The following is a 25,767-nucleotide window of genomic DNA, read 5'->3' as shown; positions in this document are numbered from 1 at the left end:
AAAGCCTGGATTCTCTGGCTTTATGGCTGGACTGCAAGTCTTGCATGGGATTGTTATAGTTAAACTGGTCTAGTTTGCTAATTTTTGGCCCAATACCATAATATTATGCTTTCTAATGATGTGGAATTTTGAGACTTCTGAATCTACATTTCAAAAAAGTAAATGAAAACGATGTCAGTCCCTAATACTATGGTAAGTATAGTTTCCTGATCTTGAGAACCTCTCTCTTCCCTGCTGACTGGCACTGCAGGAGCCACGGGCATCCTCTTAGAACTGTTGTCCATTCCTCCACCACAGAGCTGAACCTGTCTTAGAAATAGTGCTCCTGTAAATGTAGATTTTGATGGAAACCAAAACCATCTAACTAAGAGCTTTACCCTTCATTATTTCCATACTGATGTGGAATAGTTCCATCTGTATCTAGGAGGTTGAGAGCTGTTTACTGAATTTATTATGCTGTAAAATTCAGTTCACACATTATCAGATAGATAAGGCAGTATTAACTAGTTTTCCCACTTCATAGCTGAAGGAATTGCAGCAGAAAGGATTTTTCCTGCTAAAAGTTACTCGGAAAGGTAATGGCAAAGACCCATTTGACTTTAGAGCCCTTGGGTCACAGTCCAATAATATCTACTAATCCTATTATTTTTTAAACTGCTGGATGTGGAAATTGCAATCTGCATAGATATTGCAAAGACAAAATTATCACTTAGTTTGAAATAGATGAGTGAATTATTTTGCTCTATGTTCCATCCCTTAATAATTCTATTATATACAGATCTGAACTCCTGCAGGAAGAGTGTATGATATAAGGACACCAATAAGCATTTACAGTATATTAACAAACCAACAATAGGCTGATAATTCACCCTGGATTCATGGCCAGGGTCTGTGAAAGAACTCAATAAGCACGATATGCATTTCAAAAACTCCTAATCATAATTAAAAATTCCAAACCCCTCAACCCTATAAATTATGTTAATAGAATACGAGCATTTGGCCTGTCCCTCGCTCCCCTTGTAGCATGGTAGACCCTGTGATTACCAGTTTTGGGGAAAGAGGGACACCATACAACACTTCTCAATGAAAAGGTGAGACTCGAATTTTTTTTTTCTTTCTTTTTTCTTTTCTCAAACTTACGGCACAGAGTTGTGTACACACCTCTCTTTCCGTAATCCCCTCTGTGTCTGTGTCCCTTCTCTATTCCTTGGTGAGACTTTTCAAGCTTTTCATCTTTATCATTTTCCTCGAATAAGCAATGCAACCTACCAATTTCTTTTTTCTCTTTCTAATTAATCTTTTGCCATAGACTTATTTTGAAGACGTTAATGCCCATCAGAATTTCGAGTCTTTGAGCGAATCGTTCGAACCCACTCCAGGTCCCCCCCAGGGATATGAATCCGCGTCTTAAGTGGCTGAAAAGGCAAAGCGTGACCCTGGTGATAACAGGAGCAGCGGGACTGCGGCCAATCCCGCCCCCGGGACCTGCCCGCTGCGCGCCGCGGCCCGGACCCCGGCACAAAGACGCGGCCGGCGGGGAGCCCAGCCCACCGCCGGGCCGCCGCCGGGAGCGCGCGCCCGAGCCGGGCCACCGCGTCGCCGGGGCTCGACCGCTCCCCTCCTTCTCTTCGGCTGATTTTATTAGAAAGAAAAAAAAAAAAAAGGGAGAGAGAGCGAGAGGGAGAGAAGCAGGGAGAGCTCAAAGAAGTCCCGCCCCTCCTCCCGCCCTCCGCCTCCCATTGGCCCGGCCTCCGCACGCGTCAGGCCGGGCCACGCCAATGGCGAGGCGCGATACTGCGAGGTGGGCCGGGCCCAAGCGCGGAGTGGGCGGTGGGTCGGTGCAGCAGCCCCGCCGCGGCTCGGCCACCATCGCCGAGGCGCCGCTGCTCCCCACAGACGCTCGCGAGCCGCCCCCCGCGCTCCCAGCCTCCTCTTCCTCCCGCACGCCCGAGACGCTCGCCCGGCTCGGGTCTCGCCCCCGCCTCCGCCTCCCCGCTCCTCTCCCCTCGCTCGCCTCCCACATTGTCTCTGTCTCGTTTTCTCTCCTAGTTGAGGGGAAAAAAAAAAAAATCACCATCATCCTCCGGGAGCCCCCTCGCCCTCAGAAAAACAAAACCAGACATGAGCCTGGGCTCCCGCTCCTGAAGGACCGGCCGCGCGCGGAGCCCGCACGCAGGGTCACGGGAGGGAAGCCCCCCCAGCCCCCGGCTCTGTCCCCGCGGCCGGCCGGCCCGCCCTCGGCCCAAGCCCGGCGGCCCCAGCCCCGCGGGCCTCCCGCCCCGTCCCCCCTCTTTCCCGGGAGCCGGCCGCACGCACCTCCGTGGATGGTGTAGCGCCTCCGGGGCAGGTAAGTCTCCAGGCGGCCCGCGCGCGCGGCGGCTGCCCGCCGCTGTGGCCCCTGGTCCCGGGCGCGGGCGTGGGGCGGGCCGAGGGCTCGGCGGGGAAGCCCGGTCCCGGGTGGGCGCCGCGCACGGCCCGGGCGGGCACAGAGGGCCGGGGGCCGCCTGGCCCCTCGCTGGCCAGGTGGCTGTCGCTCCCGCCCGCTGACCCCGGCTCTTTCTTCGCTGCCTCGTCCTGCTCTGGTTGGACTCGTCTGAGGTGAAACTGTTTCCTGGGACTACATCGTGGGCTGCGCTGGGGGGCGGGGGGGCGGGGAGGCGGGGAGGGAGGAAGTCCAGGACCGACGCTCTGAATGTCTTGGATGCTTGTGGATTTGGGGGTCTTGGGGGAGGACTTAAAGTCTCATTTTCACATTAGGGGAAGATCCTCTCTTTGTGTTCGAAACCTCCAGCGCTGTGCTCAGTGTGCTTCTTGAATTTTAAAACCCCAAATCACTTGCAGCAGGGGAGGATTCTTCCTAGGAGGTTTTAGTTCGGCTCTCTGCAGGAGAGTGGCTTTTCTTTTTATTCGCGTTATTATTATTATTACTATTTTTTAAGGTTTCGGAAAGAAGAAAAAGTAGTTTTACATAGATCGTGTGTGTGTGCGTGCGTGTGTGTTGGGAGGGGGGAAGTATCGCAGGTTTCCTTTGAAACTGGTTGCTTGAGAAGTTGTTGAAAGGAAAACAAAATGATTCATTGTTGAATTGTCATTTTCCTATGCCTCTTTTCCAAGGTTTGCTTACAATTTTTTCTGGATTACAGACTTCAAACATTGATTTAAGCAAAATGTGTCCTTGAGAAACTGGGTGCTTTAAATGTTTCAGTCTGTGTTGCTATTTTAAGGTACATTTGAAAAGTAGTTTTGTATGAATCCTGAAATAGCTTTCTCCAAAGCAATTTTTTTAAACACAAAAAAGGTAAGTAGTAAAAGGGTAACTCGGGTGAATTGCAAAACAAAACATTTCAATGTAACACAAAGTAATGAGTCCTATGTTTAGATTTGAAACAATTTTGATAATTACTTTCCATTTACAGAGAGACGTTTTTTGTCTGGTGTACTACACTGGTTTCTTTAGTCTCAGTCTGTTGGGGGAGGGGAGAGAGGCTGGATCTATACAATAATAAAATCATCTTTGGGTAGCTATTTCCTTTCCTGGATCTGCTTGTTGAGTTAATTCCACAGTAAATTATGAACCAGTTTTGATTTCGATGGCCTAGGCTGAATGGAAAGCTGGCTTCCAGCTCTCCCTGTTGTTGTTGAGCTCGAAGGGAAAAGAGGCAGAGGCAGACACACACACACACACACACACACACACACACACACACACACACACAATACCAGGCAGAGGGCTCATTGTTCTTCCATACACACATTCATTCTCTCTCTCCCATATTTGGGACTAGGTTTGCACAGACAAACACAGCTCTTTTGGGAGAGGGGAGAGGAGATGGGGGAAGGGTGGGTGCTTTTCTTCAGCTTTCTTTCACCCATCTCCTGTCTGGCCTTTTTTTTCAACCTTGTAAGAGGCAGAAGAAACTAAACTAAAGGTCACTCAAAAACATGTTCAGAGACTCCTCTTTTCCACCACCATTTCTTCCCTGTGCAGCGCTAGTTTCTACTGCTCTTTCTTTTCTGTGTACGTAAAGATAAAATCCCTCATTTTATGTCGTGGCCTTACAGTCCGCTTTCGTATTCCTCATTGCCTCTGACTTTGTTGGGGACAGTGATTTGTTCAGTTGACTGTTATTGTAGTGAATGTGACCAGGGTTGTCTTTTCTAGGCAGAAGCAGATTGTCTCAGTTAAGATAATAGAGGTTGTATTTGAGGTTAATAGTTAGCGAAGCGTGTGTGTGTGTGTGTGTGTGTGTGTGTGTGTGTGTGTGTGTGTGTTTATGTTTTGACATATTGGTGGTCTGAAGGTTTGATAGGCACGTATACTGGCTATTGAGCTATCAGGGTGTTTCATTTTGTATTGTTTTGTTAATAGGGGTTATAAGAAAAGATCTGGTTGTCTGCTTTTGGGGTAACGTAGAGGCTTCCTGGGACCCTGGACAGGGAATAGGCAGAGAAGAGTACACCTGGGTTAAACCCAGCTCTGAGCCAAGGATGCAGGTTGATGTGAGTAGTATGGGTTGCAGAATAGCACCTTCTACTGGTTAATTGCCTTGAAGGATCCAGAGGAAGAGGATGGGGGAGGGGATTCACGGCTGAGGCCTAATGATTTTCCTTTGAACACAGTTGTAGTGTTTTCCTGCAAATGCCACTTCCCCGAGCTGCTAATACAGATGCCCTTTGACAGGCACGGCCGCATTGAGGCTTTTACGTTATTGGCTGTCTTGGCATTAATTTGCTCTATTATTAGAAGTATTTATACATTGTGACTTCCAAGGACTCTCTTTTATGAAGAAATACAGTTTGTCTTGGAATACTAAAAAAACAAAAACAAAAACGGGGGTTTATTTGTGTTCTTGGTTTTGGAAAGTCTACGTACACTAGCTGCCTTTAAAAAGTTTTCAGTATCATTAGTAAAAAGTCAGATAGCACTATCCTTTAGAAATGAACAATCCCAGCACTGGACCTAGAGATTTTCCTCCAAGATTTAATGGGGGTGGAAGGGTGGGGGATGCAGGGGTAGGAGAGGAGCTCACTGAAATCAGCAGCTTTGCATATGTGATAGTGTTGCATTGCAGTAGTGTTTCCATCAGTCATATAAACAAAATTAGGTCTGATAGGATAACTTGTTCTATGGATTAGAGTAAAAAAAAAAATAGAGTCAAGAGAAAATGTGAAATGAGTGTGTACAGATTAACACAGAAGGCCAAATTCCTGCTCAAAGCCTTCTAAACCAAGGTGTAGTTTCAGAGATAATCTGCTTGATAAATACCTTGAAGAATTTTTATTATCACACATCCTACCTTCCCTGGTGGTCCAGTGGTTAGGACTCCGCACTTTCCGCACTTCCCGCACTTCCACTGCAGGGGGTACGGGTTTGATCCCTTTTCAGGGAGCTAAGATCCCACATGCTGCACTGGCCTAAAAAAAAAAAATTCAACTGTTTTAAGTGTAATGAACTGTTACAGATGTTTGCAGTGGCAAGGGGAACTCATTGTCAAATAAACATCTTCTGTTCCAGACTGGCTACTCTTAGGAATGTGATTTCTGATTCACTTTGCTTTCAAAGCTTAGAGTGTAATCTCTGAAGTTGTGGCTCTTTCCACAATGATGCGTGAACAGGTCAAATATATTATTTACTTAACAGGAAGGGAGTCGGGTAATTTCAGTCCAGTATATTCTCTGCCAGTGTTTTGTTGCAAGGTAACTAGAGTAACTGGGAACCAATTCACAACAAAAAGGTAAACCAAATCAAGAAATAAATGCAGCAGTTACTTTTTCAACTTGACTTTTGGTTAGTCAAAAAGTTTTTAAAAAGTGAGACAGTAATCACTGTCAGGTCCTGCAACAATTACATGTGATATCGAACAGAGATATGCCAGGTGCTGCAGACACACGCGAATATGACTGTGCCCTTCCAAAAACCAGTGTGTGTTGAATATTAGCATGGATTTAGTAAGCACGCCTTGCTTTTAAAATTAGTTTTGACTCTAACATCTTGTTCAAATCTCAGTAATCAAAAAAAATTTAAGTAGTAAAATAAGTTGTATATGCCAAGTTCTTTGGGGAATTTTTTGCTCTTCTACTAACTGCTTTTGGCAGCTTCTTTTGCAGTTGATTTAAAGGTTAAGATAGCAGAAAATTCAGGTGTTTAAGTGAGTCATTAGTGTAACATAGCTGTGAACTGCATTACACACACTCATGCACCCTGAAACAATGCACTATTGTCTGAGAGAATCAGCTTCTGGTAATGCTGTGCTCTAGTTCATCATAGGGTTTTTCAACAGCCAGGAATTCCTCTTGAATCATGGTTAAGTGATTGTTAATTATTAATATCTTCGTGATTATTCCAAGTTTGTAGCTCTGCTTGTTCTATCTAAGTGTGATTTTGGTGAGCCTGTTGGCTTCTGCTTCGTTTCTTGTCTAATAGAGTTCTAGTGTTTTTTAAACAATGAGGAGAAAATGAACTCATTTTAATGGACATTTGACCACAAATAACTCAAACATGCTGAAATATAAAATATGCTTACTAGATTGGATTTTGTTTGGAATTGTGATTTGTGTAACTTGGTGGTTTGGCGAGCAGTGTATTAGGTAACTAGGTCAATAGGCCTGCTAATACTGTATAAGAGGTTTTTTGGTAAGGTGACCTGTTTTGTGCCAGTGTAAAATTGTTGTTTTTATTTGGTAAAATTGCCAGTATGTCAGCAACATAGTGAACTGTGGACTATTTCCTTATATGGTTAAATTACAAAATCATAATTCATAGATCACTTGGTATTTGAGGAATCCTTACAGCTTATTTGTCTTGGGCTTTTGCACCAGACGTTGAAGCTACAGGTCATGCCCTGATTTTAAACTAGTTATACATGTGATTTGTAAGGGTTTTGGACAAAGAGCAGAAAGTCTTCCAAGTCATTCTCATGTATTGGGAAAAAATGGAACAGAAATTTAGACCTTGAGAGTGAGGCCTCACAGAAGCACCCCAGGTTCATTCGGGCCTCGTGGATGCTGGAGTGCTGTTAGGGGGATTGGTCCTGCCTAGCTTTAGTGACCAGATTACCTCGTTGCCTCCTCAGAGGGAAGAGTTTGTTGACCATGTACCCTAGTGTCAGGGCAGTGTATGGATGTCCAGACTGTGTGTAGCGTAAGGACACCACTCAAAAGGGGACAGTATGTACACTGTGGGCCTGAGCTAACCTGAAGGAGAGCTTGTGAGCAAGTACGGCCACGTGACATCTCTAGACAGAGTGTTGGAGCAGCACGGGAGCACCCCTCCTGCAGAAACCCATCCCAGCACACACGGCCACGGCCACACTCAGCAGAGCATGTGTGCACGTGTTCATCGACACCTACAGGTGTCCACCAGCTGCCAGAGGTCTGATTCCTGACCCCCTTACTTCTTCTGGGGGTGGGGAGCAGGAGGGGGTGTGGAGTGGTGGTGGCACTTAATGTGTGTGGGGTGAATACTGTCCAGGGGGAGTGAGAGCCAGCGAGAGTGTGGGCACGTGTCTGCATGTGTGAATTCAGAGAAGCTGCCTGGGAGGCTCTGGAAACCTCTCCCTCGCTGGGCAGAACCTGGCTACCCTGGGGACGTGTATCCACGCTAGAACTGCTTGGCTTGATTCCTCATGGGATAAGGTAGGCTCTGGTCACTGACTTAAAAACATGTTTGATATATGAAAACATCACTCAGGTGAATTTAAACTAGATGCTCCCTATTAAAGGCAAAGGCCGTGTTCCTCCTGCCCATTCACTCCTCTTTCCCTAACCTCTCCTTTGTGGGTGGGTCACTGAGTGACTGAAGAGGCGTCATCTGGCCTAGATCCTGCTTTCTCTGGCAGGGCCACCACATAAGGTTGTTCAGGTTGAACAATAATATAGGAACTTAAATTTTTTACTGAAAGAAGGTGTTCCTTTCCTGCATAAGGCACTAAATAGCCAGAGCTGACCCACCTAATCCTCTGCTTTTCACTCAGCTGTTTAATCTCTGGTTGTTTCGTGTCTTTGTCCCTCTGCTTCCACTTCCACTAAGGGCTCTTAATATTGTTTAATTACCATTTCCCAAGAAAGAAGATCTGATAGGTTGTTAGTTATCATCGCTGTTGGTAAAGGGTTCGGGGCCAGACCACCTCTTAAGCTACCTACCTACCTTCTAGATAGTGAGGTGCTCACCCCTTCACACCAGCTCTCATGAGGCACACGGTAGAAGCTGAGGAGATGGGAGGCATTCTGAACTATGGCCTGTGGAAAGGGAATTTTTTTCTTCTTTTCTGTTCTGTCAGTTTTTTTCCATCTTCATTTTCCTTGACATCTGGTGCAGCTGTTGTTGCTTTTGGTAGCTTATCTAACAGTTTGTTTTGCTTTAAGAAACTCTGCATAGTCATAACTGGCAGTCAGTTATGCTCTTTTAGGCAAGATCATTTTATTATATTTGTCTTGTTTTATTTCCTGTGAAGCTACCTGTCTACCTACCTGCCTACACAAGTTGATGTTTCTCAAACTCTGTTTATGCCATATGGATGTGCTGCGAATATTTTAAGTGTTCTAAGGTCAAATAAATTTATAATGCATATTAGCACCCTGAAGCCTTAAAAAATTAAGACTATGGTATGTAGAGGGTTTTTGTTTGTTTGTTTGTTTTTCCCTTCCCCAGAGAATACCTGTGATGTTTTAATGAGAACCAATATTCTGTCTAACAGTTTGAGAAACACACATAAAGCTAATTCTTTCTTAATCAAGTGGCTTGTGCTTTTTTCCTTAATGATGAAGAAGTAGGTTTTGGGTGTTGTTACTCTAATGCTTTGCTGCTCTGTACTGTTTTTCTTCAAGTTTTGCACTCTAGTCCTTCCAAGGGTGCAGCATAACTGCTGTTTTCACCTTATACGTTCATCCTTCTGGAGTTATTTGAATTGTTGCACCTGATATCCCTCATTCTGTCTTTTAATTGCATCAAATCAATATTTTTCCTTTTTACCCTGCTCCAGTAGCTATACTCTTCTTCAAGATATAATCACTTCATTTTTGAACAACAGCAATCAATGTATAAGCACTGGTCTTTTAACTAATGATAAACAGAAGCAGGTACTTAACTATGCAGTTCATTGAAGTAAGCCTTACAGGCATGTAAAGATGAAGAGAATAGCCTTCTAGAAATTTTCTCTGTACAGGCCATCGGTGTATACTTAACTGTTAGAAGATAAGTATTTTAGGGGATAAACGGCAAGGTCCTACTGTATAGCGAGGGGAACTGTATTGAATATCCTGTGATAAACCATGATGCAAAGGAATGTGAAAAAGAATGTATATGTGTATATATGTATAACTGAATCGCTTTGCTGTACAGCAGAAGTTAACACAACATTGTAAACCAACCGTACTGCAGTAAAATAAAAGATAACTGTTTTAGAGACACAAAATACTATGGAATTGTATTAGTTATGTATTGCTGCAAAACAGATTACCTCAAAGCTTGGTGACAGCACAGTAAAATTTTCTATGGTCAGTTGTCTGGGAGTGGCCTAGTTGAGTGGTTCTGGCTCAGAGGTCTCTCCCGAAGTTGCAGTCAGGATGGCAGCTGGAGCTGCTGTCATCTGAAGGCTGGCCCGGGGCTGGAGGCTCTGCTTCCAGGCGGCTTACTCGCTGGCTGTGGGCAGCAAGGCCTCTGCAGGAAGCCTCGGTTGCTTGCCACGTGGCCCTCTCCACATAGTTACCTGAATGGCCTCCTTACATGGCATTTGACACAATGGGAGGGCGGGGGAGAGGAAGCAAGGAGGAAGCTTTTTATGACCTAGTCTCAGAAGTCACACACTGTTACTTCCATCATATTCTGTTAGTTAGAATCAAGTCACTAAGTCCAGACCACAGGCAAAGAGAAAGGAATTAAGTTCCAGCTCTTGAAGGGAGGAGTATCAAAGAATTTGTGGATTTTAAAACTACCATAGGGATTCAAAGGAGAGAGATATAGAAGATTAAAAAAAGCCTTCCCCTTTGATTAGTTATCTTCAAGCAATGCTTTACTTTAACTGGCAGGTAGTTGCTGGTTCTAGAGGAGAGTGATGTGACCATAACCTCACATTATTCATCTTCTCCCTCTACTTTTGTTGAGATATCATTATTTCCTACCTTCTTTCTGTTGTTTTTACATCAGATTTAATCTATTTCAGTTAAAACTGTGCTTAGGACACACTGCCTTAAGTTGTTTTGTTTTGACTACTCATATTTTCTACCAATTCAGTACCTTCAGGTCTTTAACCTTTCCACTCATTTTATCACTTCATATCTTGTGTTAATGTTTATTATTTGCATTTATATCTTATTGTTAATCATGTTCTTTCTGTTAGATTTTAAGCCCCTTGAAGGCAGAAAGCTTTCCTTTAATTATACCAGTATGTACACTCACGTGTAGAATTGGATGTATTCTAAGACACATTTCATTGTCTTAAGATGCCATCAGTAGTAAGATGCACCATATTTTATGTGCCACTAAGAAAGAACATGATGCTACCAATTGAACTGTGTAAGACCTGCCCCAGTTCTAATGATGTACAAATGTAAAACATCGTGCACCTTAGAATCATTGAAATTTGGTCATCTGTTTAGGCCATCTTTCCTTTCACAACTGTATATTCCTTGGAAAGCATTTCTGAAGATAGATTTTAAAGCAGATTATTTCCTCCGATTGGTACAGTGTTATAGGTGGTGTTCCTGCCTAAAGATTTAGCATGAAAGACTTAGCTGTGATCAACAGTACCTTAAAAACAGATGCTACCATAAACCTGTAGTCATCATAGTTCTGGTTCCCATAGAGTAGGTATAACTTATATATTTTGATTTATAATGTACTATATGTTTTGTATATATTATACAAAAAATACCGCCTTACTGCATCATCTGTTTGGCTTAAAATGCCAACTTTATTTTAAATATTGATGTTCCTCATGATTCTGTCCATTAACTCCTCCCTCAGTGCTGTCTTCCAGAGTGACCTCATCCCAACTGGTGCTTCCAACCTGCAAGTTTATAAATACAGCCCTGATCTCTTTTCTGAGATCCAGACCCATGTTGTCCTCTGTCTCCTTGGATGTCTTCTGGGCAGCAAGCCTCAAAATATACCAGTCTGCATTTGTGCATGCTTAACTATTATACTATTGTAGCAAAGTAGTTAAGAGCTCTAGATTCAATTCCCAGCCTGCTGTTTTTTTTGTGTGTGTGTGTGTGGTTTTTTTTTTTGGGGGGGGGGTGATCTTTATTGGAGTATAATAGTTTTACACTGTTGTGCCAGTTTCCTCTGTACAACAAAGCGAATCAACTGTGTTTATACATATATCCCCATATCCCCTCCCTGTTGAGCCTCTCCCAAGGCTCCCTCCCACCCTCCCTATCCCACCCCTTTAGGTCATCAGCAGTCATCGAGTTGATCTTCCTGTGTCAAGTAATTGCTTCCCACTAGCTATCTGTTTTACATCTGGGAGTGTATAAATGTCAATAATGCTCTTTCACTTTGTTCCAGCTTCTCCTTCCCTCAGCCTTCTGCTTATTAATTCTGACTTTCGGCAAGTTACTTACCTTTCTGTGGCTCAGTTTTCTCATCTGTAATGTGGGGATAATAATAGTACTCATAAGTTTGTTGTGAGGACAAATGTAATTAATACACATAAAGTGCTTAACATGTCTCTGGTAAATAATAAGTGCTCGATAAATATTAGCCTATTTTTTAAAACTATTACTGTTGTTATTGTCAGTCACAGACCTAGCTTTCCACTCTGTTCCCTTCTTGTCTTTGCATCACTCAACAACTAGCAGAGATGTAGGAGCAACGGTTCAAATAAGTTCTAAGTTAGCAACTGCAAAGTTTTTACTTTTCCTTGAATATAGGAAATACTACAGAACAATAGAGGATTAAGTATAAAGTGAATGACAGACCACAGAGTGAAGGTGAGGTCTGAGGTGTTAGCTGTCCCTCTTCCTTGTGATGGTCCTAAAGGAGATTTATGTAAGTAGAATAATGGCAAGTGGGAAGTTCAAGGTATTATTTTATTATTAATTGGGCTTTTAGCCAAAATACCGATACAGAGCTGTCTGGTAAACTGGGTTGGGGTGTGTACAGCTTAAACTTAAAGCCTAGGCAAGGGATGTCCCTGCCTCTTAAGTCTCACTGATGTGCTCCTCTGGCTGGCAGCTTCACGGAAGATCCAGACATTAGCCTTTTAGAGCGTGTGGGGGAGAAACGAGCAGGAGCAAGATAGCCATCCCTTGTGTGCGTGCGTGTGTGTGTGTGTGTGTGTGTGTGTAACTGCAATTAACATTCAGACTTATAAACAAGTCCAGTCAGTGTTTTGAACTGTGACCCCATCAGATTAATATTCCCTCCTCTTAGAGAGGTTCAAGAAAGTGGGGTGTGGAGAGAGAGAGAGAGGCATCTTGTTGGTCCACCTTCAGCTCTCCAGTGAGCTTGGTTTAATGGCCTGTGAGAAATAACTAAAAACAGTTGGCTATCTGTCTAGCAGCCCTACATTCTGACTTTTTTTTTTAGGTCAGCTGCTGGGACCTGGGGAGAGGTGCAAAGTATTTTTCAAATTTAAGGATAAGCTTACTCTTTGAGATGAGATTAAGGAGAAATGTCATGTGATAAATAAGATTTGGCATTTAGAAAAGTGGTCCACCATTAATGATGGCTACTGTGGCATTTTGGTAATGTGCTGATTTTAATTTTGGTAATGGGAGTGTAATCTTTGAGGAATATGATTATATATGATTATGTTAGCAGAGCAGAACTGAAGCCTAATCATATTATACTCAGTCTGAAACAAGACTGTGATGACAGAGGGGGCATGATTGACTTGGAGGCTAGAAAAGAGGCACCTGGAGTGTTGCCCTCGGATTTTGCAACCTCAGGTACATTGTTGAGGTAACTCCAGGAGGGCAGAGGCCACGTCTGCTTTGGTCACTCAGTGTTCCTTGTGTCTAGCATGCAAGGAAGGCCGTAGGCATTCATTCACTTATTGAATGACTGAAAGAAAACTTTTATTGTGTAATATTATTGATGTTGATGATAAAGGATATTTGGCTTCATTGCTTAACCCCAAGACATATTTAGGAAGTGGATTTTTGGAGAAATTCTTGATAATGACATTTTTATATCTCATGTATAGTATAGAAAAACATTTCAGAGCTTCTTAGTTATTTAGATCATCAGAAATGAGTTTTTATTTTAATCCTAGTAAGTTTAAAATATGTATTAGAAGTTGTTTAATGAAGTAGTACTTAATAAATACATATAGTCGGACTTCCTAGGTGGCGCAGTGGCTAAGAATCTGCCTGCCAGTGCAGGGGACACGGGTTCGATCTCTGCCCCAGGGAGATACCACATGCCGCGGAGCAGCTAAGCCTGTGCGCCACAACTATTGAGCCTGCGCTCTAGAGCCCGTGAGCCACAACTGTTGAACCTATGTGCCGCAACTACTGAAGCCCATGCGCTTGGAGCTTGTGCTCTGCAACAAGAGAGGCCACTGCAATGAGAAGCCCGCGCACCACAAGGAAGAGTAGCCCCTACTTGCTGCAACTAGAGAAAGCCCGTGTGCAGCAACGAAGACCCAACACAGCCAATAAAATAAGTAAATAAATAAATAAATAAATTTATTTAAAAAAATAAATACATATAGTATCCTTTTTTATAGTTTTGCCTTGTGTTAAGTAGGATTTGGTATAACAATGAGTGGCAGAAACCCAGAATAACGACTTGAACAAGATGAAAGTTTCCTTTCTTTCATAGAAATCGTTGACAGTCCTGAGCCAATGTGGGCCCCTCATGTTCGTTAAGGGATGCAGCTTGTTCCTTTTAGTCAGAGATAGCCTCTCCAAGTCCTGTCATCATTTCTGTATTCTCACCAGCAGGAAGGAGGCAAGGGCACACCCCCATCCTGTGAAGATACTTCCCAGAAGTCACACACATCAATTCTGCTTTGTCCCTTTAATTATAATCAAATCACAGGGCCACGGATAGCTGTAGTGGAAGCTGGACAGTTTAGTCTTTGCTGGAGATGGCTGTGTGCCTAGTCAAAAATCAGAGGTTCTGTTGCTGTGGAAGAAGGGAGGAATCAGCATTGCAGGACCACTGTCAATGTGTGCCATAAGTCTCGATGGATGATGTAGTATTAACACATTTGGTAATGTGATCTTTAATATTGTTTATAAGAATATCATACTAATGTAATGAGTTCATTATTCAGTATAGAAGTTTCTCTAATATGATTTTTGATCTGATGATGACTTCAGATTTTTATTGCTAAGTTAGTTTTCTAACAAGATGAACTGACTTTTTAAAAAAATTTATTTATTGGCTGTGTTGGGTCTTCGTTGCTGTGCACAGGCTTTCTGCAGTTGTGATGAGCAGGGGCTACTCTTCATTGTGGTGCGTGGGCTTCTTTCTCATTGCGGTGGCTTCTCTTGATGCGGAGCAAGGGCTTTAGGCGCACAGGCTCAGTAGTTGTAGCTAGCAGGCTCTAGAGTGAAGGCTCAGTAGTTGTGGTGCACAGGCTTAGTTGCTCTGTGGCATGTGGGATCTTTCCGGACCAGGGGTCAAACTCGTGTCCCTTGCATTGGCAGGCAGATTCTTAACCACTGTGCCACCAGGGAAGTCCCTGAACTGACTTTTGAACATTCTGATATTAGTAGCGTAATCTGCCGTGTATTTTTTTAAGTTTTCATGGGATTCATTATAGTAGGAAATAATTACTAAAATTTCCTTAGGTTTCTATACACTAAACGTGATTAAAGACCTCTTAGAAACATTTAATTCTTGTTATTTATAAACTAGAAAACTGTGCAGACATCTTATTGCTAATAATATGATATTGAGAAATGCTTTTTTTCATTTTCAATAAAATTTATTTGTGTATGTGTAAATAAACAGTGAAACAGCATCAAAGGCCTCTGTACAATTTCATCATACAGTTTCTGTGCAAGATGCTTCATCAGTAAATCATTCAATTTGTTTTAAAAGCATGTGATTACAGAAAACTGTTTAAACTGTTCATCAAAAATTGAATAAGATCTTTCAAAGATACCTCAGATACTCATACCAACACTGTCTATCTTCTGAATATCAGCTTGAGTTGCACAGGTTAAGGTGGAGACTCTTCACATAGTGCTGAAGATGTGATACAATCTGTACTTGAATTGGCATTGTACTCCTCAGACTTAGGCTGTCTTCATTACAAATATCCTCTGTCCCGGAGAGATCAGCTGTATCAAGATGGCTCATCAGCTAAGTCACGTTGGTCAAAATACCTGCTAATCAAGCAGATTAATAAATTCAAAGCAGGAACCCGCTCATCATCTTTGCTGTCCACTAAAAGCCTCACTCACTTCAGAGCACCTTCTTGCAAGCTGCCGAATCAGTGAGTGAGCCTCAGGTAATAAAGGTTTTTCAAGACAAGCCAACAAAGCATAAAGCCATCTTCCCAATTCTGGAGTAAAGTCTCTTTCTCCAAACCAGTTACCCAGATATTCCAAGACAGCAGTTAGTGTTGCCTGATTCATTCTGCTAACAATACTAAGCAAGGGAGGGAAACCAATTTGTGCATAATGGATTCTAGGACTTTCACTTGTTGTGCATAATGGATTCTAGGATTTTCACTTGTAGCTGGTCCAACAGCCCCTTTAGCATGTAACCTTTCACCCAGACAAAATTTTTTCCAGCCTTCTTTATCTTCAGATTTTGGCGTGGTCACATTACTATCCAACTGTTGTGATTTGCAGTGACTTCTATGTCTGTTCACACTCTGCCGAACAGCTGAAAAATGTGCCACTTGTTGCTGTTGCCATTGAAGAGTGGGGGAATATCCTTCAGAGGCAGGTTGGCAACCTGAAAGAGAAACATTCACATTTTGTTTCCTTTCAACTTCTTTGGGTCAGTTTGAGCTACCACAACATCTGGACATTGAGCTGCTTCGATCTGGACCCGCCTCAGGTATTCCTGGGGAGTTCTCGGAAGTACGCTGGGATTGAAACTTCCTGTCAAGTCACAGGGCTCCACTGGCAAGAGCTGGGGCATCAGCTCTTCCACTGCAGACTCTGCAGGTACCCACGCCATGGTTTTCCAGAAATGCTTTTATAAGCACCTTACTAATATTTGTTAAGATACCTAGCTTTATAAAACATCTACATTTTTCTTTAGTATTTTCTTTGTAATGGCTTAGCACCCTTTTCATAGCTTAGTGGAAATTTTAGAGTTGTTATGGAATCCTTAAACAGTTTTTACACTATGAAAAAACTCTAATAAGGGTTTATAGGTATGCTTGAAACAATCTGTAAGTTTCTTAATAATGAGCAGTGACTTTTCTTCTGACAACTTGGGATAAACTTAGTTTTGTAGTAAGTTATAGAACACAGTTTATCTTTCCATCTGTTGGTTGTCATATTTTATTTGCCCCAGCATACAGGTACGCAGTGTGCAGTGGTATAATTGTCATACCAGTTATTTCTGTCAACTTAGACCCAAAGTTATGAATGTGTTATAAAGTTATAGTGTCCAAGAACTTCTTAAAACCCTGTGTTAAGAAATTGATCATCGAGATTGCCTTTTAAGGAGGTGTACTAGGGCCATGGGGAGGGGGATGAAGAGAGAGGGAGCCTTACCTTTTCATACTCTTACTGTTTGTCATGTGTAAATATTACATAAATACATACGAAGAATCTGTGCCTTTTATTTTTAGATTCTTGCCATTTTTAGATTCTTTTATTAGATGCTTTAGTAACACATCCGTTTAATTTATGTATGAAGTGGGGCATACACAGAGGCCTAGACACTGATTGTGTGCTTTTGAAGAATTTTCTTACCAATGAGAATAAGATATGTACACAGTGGAGTGCTAGGTAGAGGAAAATGCCTCAAGAGATGATGATGCTGTGGTTTAAGAAAGAGAATTAACTCTGGCTGGAGGCCTTAGGGAAGATTTGGTATGGGAGGAGGTGTTTAACCCGTGTTTTGAAGGCTTGGCAGGATTTGGACATGTGATAAGTAGCTAAGAGGATTTCAGGCAGGAAATTGCATGGAGCAGAGGCACAGAGGCTGGAAAACCTGGGAAGTGGTGAGTACTTGTACTGCTTCTATGATGAGGATTATTAAATTGTGTTTGAATTTTTCTTTTTTTTTTAAATTCTTTAAAAATGTTCTGTAGCAGATGCAGGCAGACATAGTTCTTTCAACTCAGGTAATTTATGTTTGAAGCTGTTGCTGGTAGTAGTTCAAACCAGATTGTATGAGCTTTTTGGAGAGGCGTCCTTTGGGCTGAAGAACAGACTGGTTTGGCGGGAACAGTAGAGCGCTGGAAAGACAGGTTGGGGTCATAGCATAGGGAGATTTAACACCAGCGTGAAACTTTGAGAGCCCGATGCATTCAAATGAAATACAAATTGTAGTTATAAAATTAATGTCTACTCATCGTAATTGCGTCATGCACCCCCCTGTATTCTTCCAGATGTTTTCTATGCATGTGTAAGCACGTGTGTACATGCTATGCATATGCATATACTGTCTTGAATTTTGCTTTTTACTTAATAGTCCAAGCACATATTTTTCAAGTCAATTGTAATTATATCTCAGATCTTTCTTTCTTTTTTTTTTTTTAAAAACTGCATCGTGCGGCATTGTGTGGGTGCATACTTTAATTTCCTGTTGGTGCACACTTAAACTGGTTCTGACTTTTTTTTTCCACATCCTCGTACCTGTACAATTGTGTAGGTGTATCTGTAGGGTAAATTCTTAGGAGTGGAATTGCTGCAGCAATAGGTGTGTGCATTTTTAATTTTCAAAGCTGTTAATAAATTGCCCTCCAAGTTGTGCCAGTGGACAGTGTTTTAGGGTCCAGATTTCCTTATTTTATCACCAACCCTGGACATTATGCAAGTTCCTGATCTTTGCTAACCTGATAGGTGAAAAATGTACAATATTTTATTTTAATTTGCATCTTTGACCATGAGTGAAATTAATAATCTTTTTACATATCAGAATTTTAAAATACACGTTTCGTTGTCTCTCAGGAGTAGAGCAGAGTGGTTTATGTTGTATGGAGCACTTCTTTCCAAGAACCATTTGTTCATTTATTTAAAAAAATAACTTTATTGAGATACAATTCACATACTATAAAGTCTACTCTTTTAAATATACAACTTGTGGGTTTTTAAAAAAATTTAATTTAATTTTTTGTTTATTTATATTTGTTTTTGGCTGCGTTGGGTCTTCATTGCTGCGCACTGGCTTTCTCTAGTTGCGGAGACGGAGCGGGGGCTACTCTTTGTTGTGGTGTGCGGGCTTCTCATTGCGGTGGCTTCTCTTGTTGTGGAGCTCAGGCTCTAGGCATGCGGGCTTCAGTAGTTGTGGCGTGTGGGCTCAGTAGTTGTGGCTCATGGGCTCTAGAGTGCAGGCTCAGTAGTTGTGGCACATGGGCTTAGTTGCTCTGTGGCATGTGGGATCTTCCCAGACCAGGGCTTGGACCTGTGTCCCCTGCATTGGCAGGTGGGTTCTTAACCACTGCATCACTAGGGAAGCCCTAACTTGTAGGTTTTAATCATTTGTTTTAAAATTGAGTGCCAACCATTGCTTTCTTATTTGTAATAAATAACTATCAAGCTGAACTTGAGGTCCTGTCTTTCTTTCCAAGCTTATAAGCATATTAGACCCAAAACAGGAAATGGGAAATGCAACTTTTCTTGTTATTTTTCCAGTCTGTAGCTCTCTTACCTGAGAGTGCAGTCGGGCTAGCTGGGTTCTGAAATGGAATTATGCGTGACAACTGCTTTGGAATCTCAGTGCTTTGGTACTGGATGGGGAGTGATTTCTTTTAAATAACTTGTAGTTGAAACTGATTTCCAACTGCTGAAGGTGACAAACTTTTCGACTTTCTGAAATTTAAAAAATACGAAATCTGAAGTGAAAAAGCTTCTGAGGGAAAAAGATTTTAAAAATATGGTAAGTGTTTAAATTTATTAAGTCAGTTTTTTTACATGGGTGATTCAATTTCTTTGTAGTTATTATAGTCATTTTTTATTTCAGAGATTTCTTAGTATCTCCTAAAATGTGTGTGTGTGTGTGTGTGTGTGTGTGTGTGTGTGTGTGTGTGTGTGTGTGAGTGAGTGTATGTTAAGTTGATTACATTGCTTTACTTTAAGAACAGTGATGACCTGGCCTGTATGTGTTTCTGTTACGTTTCACAGATATTTTCGTGTGGAGAAAAGCATACTGGCAATTGTCAGACTAAATTTTTGAGTAAATTCTTTCTGTCCTCTAGCATTGGCTCTCACCCAGTAGGGTCCCAGGCAGCTCCTGTCCAAGGACTAGTACAGAATAGTAGCTCTGATTACTGGCCACATCTGGGACCCTCATTTATATGATTGCTTCACTTGGGGGAAGATGTGACAGAGGCTCACAGTGATTGTCTGTTGATATTGATAGAACTCAGTTATTCTTTACTTTTGATTTTTATAAAGTAATACTTTAATTTAAACATTTAATTTCCTGTTCTTCTTAGTAAAATATCCTTAAAACTGTGATTCTTTTGCATTTTAATCCCCTCATCGTCTATTATTTCTCCATATTTTTATGTTTCTTCTGTTTGGAAAGTTATTTTTGATTGGTTTGGTTTTAGTCCTTTGTTTTTTATTTTTTTTTTAATAAATTTATTTATTTATTGGCTGTGTTGGGTCTTCGTTGCTGCACTTGGGCTTTCTCTAGTTGTGGCAAGCGGGGGCTACTCTTCGTTGTGGAGCACGGGCTTCTCATTGCAGTGGCTTCTCTTGTTGTAGAGCATGGGCTCTAGGTGTGTGGGCTTCAGTAGTTGCGGCACATGGGCTCAATAGTTTTGGCTCGTGTGCTGTAGAGCGCAGGCTCAATAGTTGTGGCGCACGGGCTTAGTTGCTCCGCAGCATGTGGGATCTTCCTGGAGCAGGGATTGAACCCATGTCCCCTGCATTGGTAGGCAGATTCTTAGCCACTGCTCCACCTAGGAAGTCCCATAGTCCTTTAAATTAAAGTGTCTCCTCTTTTTCTCCCTTGACATCTCTTTTCTTGTTACCAATTTTTTCAAGTTTTAGGGTTTTTCCTGCCATGAAGTCCCTTGGCCTTTGGTTTGTAGTTTTGATTAAAGTGGATTTTTTCTTGGGCTTTTAATTAGATTTTCTTTTCCTTTAGCTCTTCATGGGGGGTTGAAGATGGCTCTGACACTTGGGTCAGTGGTATGATTACTTAGGCTGAAGCTAATGTGAGCACTGAGTGGCTTGAATGTAGCATTTAGCTTAGTTTATGGATGTTTCCATTTCCACTTGAGGGCAGTTTTCTGGCTTAGAAGCACTGTCCTAAAAAAATAGCAAAATAAAATTCTTGTGTGCTGTGTGCATTTGGTCCAAGGTGAGATTTGAGAACTGGGTGACCTATGGGGAAACAGTGTTTATAACTCTGGGAACAATGTTTTGCTGGGATGTGATATTGATTTGATAGGAGAGAATAATTGGGTCTTTTAAACACACTGTATGTGCTGTATAATTCATGTTTTTTCTTGCTTCACCAAAATGTCCTGAACCGTGACAACCAATGAGCATCGTAAATAAGCTTGATTCGTTAGCATGCGAGGACCTGAGTCTGAATCCACCTGTACTGTGGGTTTGAAGTGTGATGAAGTGCCCTACTTCCTTAGCTGTCAGATGGGGACTGTAGTACATAAACCGAAATGAAAAAAATTGATATGCAAGTGCATTGAATCTACAGATCTGGAGTACTTTAGTTATCTTTTTCTTTCTCAGGAGCCTAGGCTGTTCAAGCCCACAACCCTTACTTAATCTACAGTGTTTATCCTCTGTAATGTTACCTCTAGAGAAATCCACTGTTTTCTTGATGTAATTCTTATACAAACACTACATGCAGATGTATTTGTTTCAGATATTTTTACGCAGGTACCACTAAGTGCTCAGATAATGTTGAGCTGGAGTAGAGAACTTAGGTTTTTTGTCCTAAAATAAAATTTTAGTTTTCATTTTATGACGAGACATCAGAAAGATATTTTATGAGAGTGATAATGCATGGCCATCTTCTTTTTTAACAAATGAAGCAATTTTAAAATCTCAGAAATCTGTAAATATATTTTTTGGTGGAAAAATATAATGAGGATGGCATCAATAGATTTTTGTTTAAGTTGGGATAGAAGCAGGTAGCGGTTTTTCCTGCCACCTCAGTCACAGGCCTGTGAACTTCTAATGTTAAGATCTAGAGAGAGCTAGTGTCAGCGTGTGGCCCCTGAAATGATTTAAGAGGCCGTTTTTCTTTCTCAAGTTGCTTATTCCAGTCTAATCGCTCAGGAAGGAAGCTTTTTTTTTTTTAAAGATTTATTTTATTATTTACTTATTTATGTATTTTATTTTTGGCTGAGTTGGGTCTTTGTTGCTGCTCACGGCCTTCTCTAGTTGTGGGGAGTGGGGGCTACCCTTCGTTGTGGTGTGCTGGTTTCTCATTGCGGTGGCTTCTCTTGTTGTAGACCTCGGGCTCTATGTGCTCAGGCTGCAGTAGTTGTGGCGCATGGGCTCTAGAGTACAGGCTCAGTAATTGTGGTGCCTGGGCTTAGTTGCTCCGCGGCATGAGGGATCTTCCCGGCCTAGGGATCGAACCCGTGTCCCCTGTATTGGCAGGCAGATTCTTAACCACTGCACCACCAGGGAAGCCCAGGAAGGAAGCATTGAAGCTTTTTTACTTTCTGGGAGTCAAAGATTAATTTGTAATTAAAACAGTTAATATGGGTCTTCCCCTCTTCCCCCTTTTGTTTTTTTTTTGTTGTTGTTTTGTTTTTGTTTTTTTGGCACACAGGCTTAGTTGCTCCGTGGCATGTGGGATCTTCCTGGAGCAGGGATCGAACCTGTGTCCCCTGCATTGGCAGGCGGATTCTTAACCACTGCACCACCTAGGAAGCCCGTCTTCCCCCTTTTGAAAAAAAATAGTCCTGAGACTGGGGAGAGTTGTCTGGTTAAGTGCTTATTTTCCCATGAGGTGTTCAGATAATTTGTTTTCATGTTTGGTTTGGATATTTGGGGTAATTTCTCCCCTTAAAAATCAAATTCTGTAGGAAGTAGTCATATTTTTATCACTCCTGGAGAAGGGTACAGGTACTGTCAAATTCCTTGCAGTCCCAAAGACCATTTTGCTTGGATCTTGCTTGACTTGTTGCAGTTTTCTAGAATGCTGATTGCCAGCCTTGCTGATGTGGGGCTGGCTTTGAAATCCAAGGCATCCTTTGAGGATAGTGAAGGACTGTAGAGGGTGGAAATGTTAAGGCTGCAAAATGCTTACACGTGCTGTTGATGCGCTTACTGTAGCAGTTCACGATCCTTGGAAGTTTAGGCCTTCGGTGCTGTGGTCATCAAGATAGGCCTCAGCCCCCTCTGTGCATTACTTAGAAATGATTCACTTTTAGCTCCTAATATAAAAATGGACCCCTGCTTCTCTGAGGTACCCCTGCCCTGCCTCTTTAAACCTTCTTTTTTCTTTTTTTAATTTTTTGGCTGCGTTATGTCGTCATTGCTATACGCGGGTTTTCTCTAGTTGTGGCGAGTGGAGGCTGCTCTTCGTTGTGGTGCACGGGCTTCTCATTGCGGTGGCTTCTCTCGTTGCTGAGCACAGGCTCTAGGTATGTGGGCTCAGTAGTTGTGGCACACAGGCTTAGTTGCTCTGTGGCATGTGGGATCTTCTCAGACCAGGGCTCGAACCTGTGCTCCCTGCATTGGCAGGCAGATTCTTAACCACCGCACCACCAGGGGAGTCCCTAAACCTTCTTAAAATTGAGAGAAAATACTACACCACTAATAAAAGTCCAACCTTGGGGGCAAGTGTTAGAGAACTGAATGTTGCTAAAGCACCAAGAAGGGAGGAGGTGGATCTATTTTGAGCTCATTTGTGATGTCTGTTTAGTTTAGAAAACTCCAGTGACACTGAATAGGCATAGCTGCATTTTTGAGGTTCAGTTTAACTTTAGTGTCACTTTAGCAGAGACAGTCATCTGTCATCTTTTAGGAGGTGATTGTCTAGCAGTAACTGTGTGTGCACTGTGGCATAGTCACTGCAAGACCACTTACAGAGGTGTTTTGTGGAGGGCTTTAGCCTCCTGTTCATGGTGTTACTGAAAAAGGGACTGTGGCCATTTGATGTCATTCTGGACAGGAGACCTGTTGTTTGTATTGCGTTGAATTAGAGGTCAGTATTTGAATTTCTCTGTTTTAGTGGATAAGAGAAAGGGTCCATAAGAATAACAGATGGCTAGGAAATTAGCGAAACACACAGTTAAAAGTATGTTTCAGAGATGGGTTAAACCTGTTGCGACTACCTGGTTTCTGCTGAATTACCAGTAGACTTACTGGTAATTCTGGGAATTACTGACCAGACATTTATTTTTAGACGTGTAGAAAAAGTTCTACAACTTGGTACTTTTTCAGTTATAAACTTAATTGGTTATGAAAAGATGTAACTTAGACTTCATTAAGTGAAGAAGGTGCCTTTCTGATTTATCTTTTTCTGTGAAGCTTCACGTTTTCTGTTGGTGATAAATTCTGGGAGAGAATTGTTTTAAGTTTATTGTGATGATGTACTTTACTTATCCTTAAGTGGTTTCTGACAAAGTTTTTTCCCCTTCATACTTTCTGTTTTGCTTGATTTTTAGAGAATTATTGGTTTGAAACTAATGTCTTTTTTTAAATGCAGTGTGTTCCCCTTTCTTCTGTGATTCCCATGGATGTGTTTAATTTGAAAAAAAAAAAAAGATTTCAGAAGGATCATATTTTCCACGTGCCTATACTAATCATGAAAAAGAAAACTCAGTCTTGTGTTTCTGAAAGGATAAAGTGATTAATAAGTGAAAGATAATGATTATTATAGAAATGATATGTAATTTAAGGCTGTAGCTTCTAGGAGGCTGCTCTCAGCTAAGTCTCCTTTTCTCTGGGCAGTTGGCATTTGGTAAGGGAACATCTGAGTGATACATTGGGCTTGTCGACAGTAATTTTTTTTCAGTCAGAAATGAGTAAGATGTGCCCCTGCTCTCAACAGAGTTCATGACCGAAGGGAGGGAACAGATATGAATAAAAATCACTAAAATATAGTCTGAAAGGAACTATAGTAGAAGTAGAAACGTGCTCTCTGACTGCCCAGAGTGAGAAGCGTTCATACACTCTGCACAGCTATGTAGCATTTAACAGAGTTAAAACACAAGACATCTTTACTTGTTTGTCAACAGATTGGTCCTTCAGACCCCCTTCAGGCAGCTCTGTTTATTGTGGATGTGTGACCTGGTGTAACTGGGATGAGGTTTTCCTTGCCACTAATGGTTTCCAGGGAGTAGAAGGTACGTCTCTTCTTGGGAGAGGTTCGGCATCCTAACCTGGTATTAATTATACTGAACCCCAAATACCTTTCTATATGTTTTGTTTACTTTTTTTTAAAAACAATTTATCTGTCTATCTATTTATTTATTTATTGGCGGTGTTGGGTTTTCATTGCTGCACATAGGCTTTCTCTAGTTGCGGCGAGCTGGGGCTACTCTTCATTGTGGTGCGAGGGCTCCTCATTGTCGTGGCTTCTCTTGTTGCAGAGCACGGGCTCTAGGCGCATGGGCTTCAGTAGTTGCGGCACACGGGCTCAATAGTTGTGGCTCACGGGCTCTAAAGTGCAGGCTCAATGGTTGTGGCACATGGGCTTAGTTGCTCCGTGGCATGTGGGATCTTCCTGGAGCAGGGATCGAACCCATGTCCCCTGCATTGGTAGGCGGATTCTTAACCACTGCGCCACTCAGGAAGCCCTGTTTTGTTTACTTTTAAGAACATTCAGAGGTGATATGAAGATGATTTTATTCATTTTCCTTCTTTGGGAAAAAAAGTCTTTTCAAATAAAGAGGAGTCCTATAGCAGAGGGACTTAGCATTACCCCTTGATCTTCCGCTCTGCCTTAGGAACTTGCACTTTTTTTGTGGACACATGCTACGACTAAAGTTAGGTGCTGATTTGACTTGCGTGTTTTCCTCTTTGAGCGGTGGGGGAACACATTCATTCTCTCCTTCCTCCCTAAATAAGAAGTAAAGCCTGACCTTTTTTTTCTTCCCGGAAAATGACTTAGTTTTTAGAAAAATTAACATATCTCTGTATTAAGAATTTGAAGCATTGTTTAAAAATAAATGTATTGCAGTAAAAAAAAAATGACACAAGGATCACCTTGGGGCTTTATTAATTGAACTCCAAGCTGTTAGTCATACCTATTACTTCCACATTTCTCTTACTGGCATTAAAACTACTCATTCATTCACCAAATAAATTAATTATTTATTTGTATTATTACTTCTTAGTTGCTAGATAATGTGGAAGGTGCTGGGGAGACTTGCACTAGGGTGATGTTTGCCTGCATTAGGAAAGAATGAGTGAGTGAGTGAGTGAGTGAGTGAATAAATGGAGAAGTAAATCTCTTTCCTGTGCTGAAGGGGCTAAATTCAACCCTAATCACGGTTCTTAACCCTGTAGCTGGCACTGAATTCTGCCTGGCCTCACCTTCCACCTGGGGTCTGTCAGCCAGCCAGCAGGTATTGGGTGTGTGTTTCCAAGTCTAATACTGGTGGAAGTGGGTTATAAACTTTGGCCTCACAGTTTAGGAGGCAAGTCTTGCAAAAATGCAACATTCAGAATTTTCTAGAAGAAAAGTGGAACTACTCCCTGTATACAAATATAGTTCACATTCAGGCTAACTAGAGATTA

At 41.9% G+C, this 25,767-nt stretch overlaps 1 protein-coding gene and 1 pseudogene across 2 annotated transcripts in view; one reads left to right on the top strand and one right to left on the bottom strand.

Moving 5' to 3' along the window:
* The first annotated feature begins 1,884 nt into the window (after positions 1 to 1,884).
* RERE (arginine-glutamic acid dipeptide repeats) overlaps positions 1,885 to 25,767 on the top strand; it is a 410,456-nt gene continuing 386,573 nt past the window's right edge. For both annotated transcript variants that reach the window (XM_057695312.1, XM_057695296.1), the window contains exon 1: positions 1,885 to 2,347. The gene's annotated coding sequence lies outside the window, so the exon portion shown is untranslated. The remainder of the gene's footprint in view (positions 2,348 to 25,767) is intronic.
* LOC130829146 (gem-associated protein 2-like) lies at positions 15,211 to 16,090 on the bottom strand (annotated as a pseudogene).

This window comes from Hippopotamus amphibius, chromosome 1 (assembly GCF_030028045.1).
Source record: "Hippopotamus amphibius kiboko isolate mHipAmp2 chromosome 1, mHipAmp2.hap2, whole genome shotgun sequence".
Taxonomy (NCBI): Eukaryota; Metazoa; Chordata; class Mammalia; order Artiodactyla; family Hippopotamidae; genus Hippopotamus; species Hippopotamus amphibius.
Note: the sequence above shows the minus strand (reverse complement) of the source record. Positions and strands in the feature narration are given on the sequence as shown.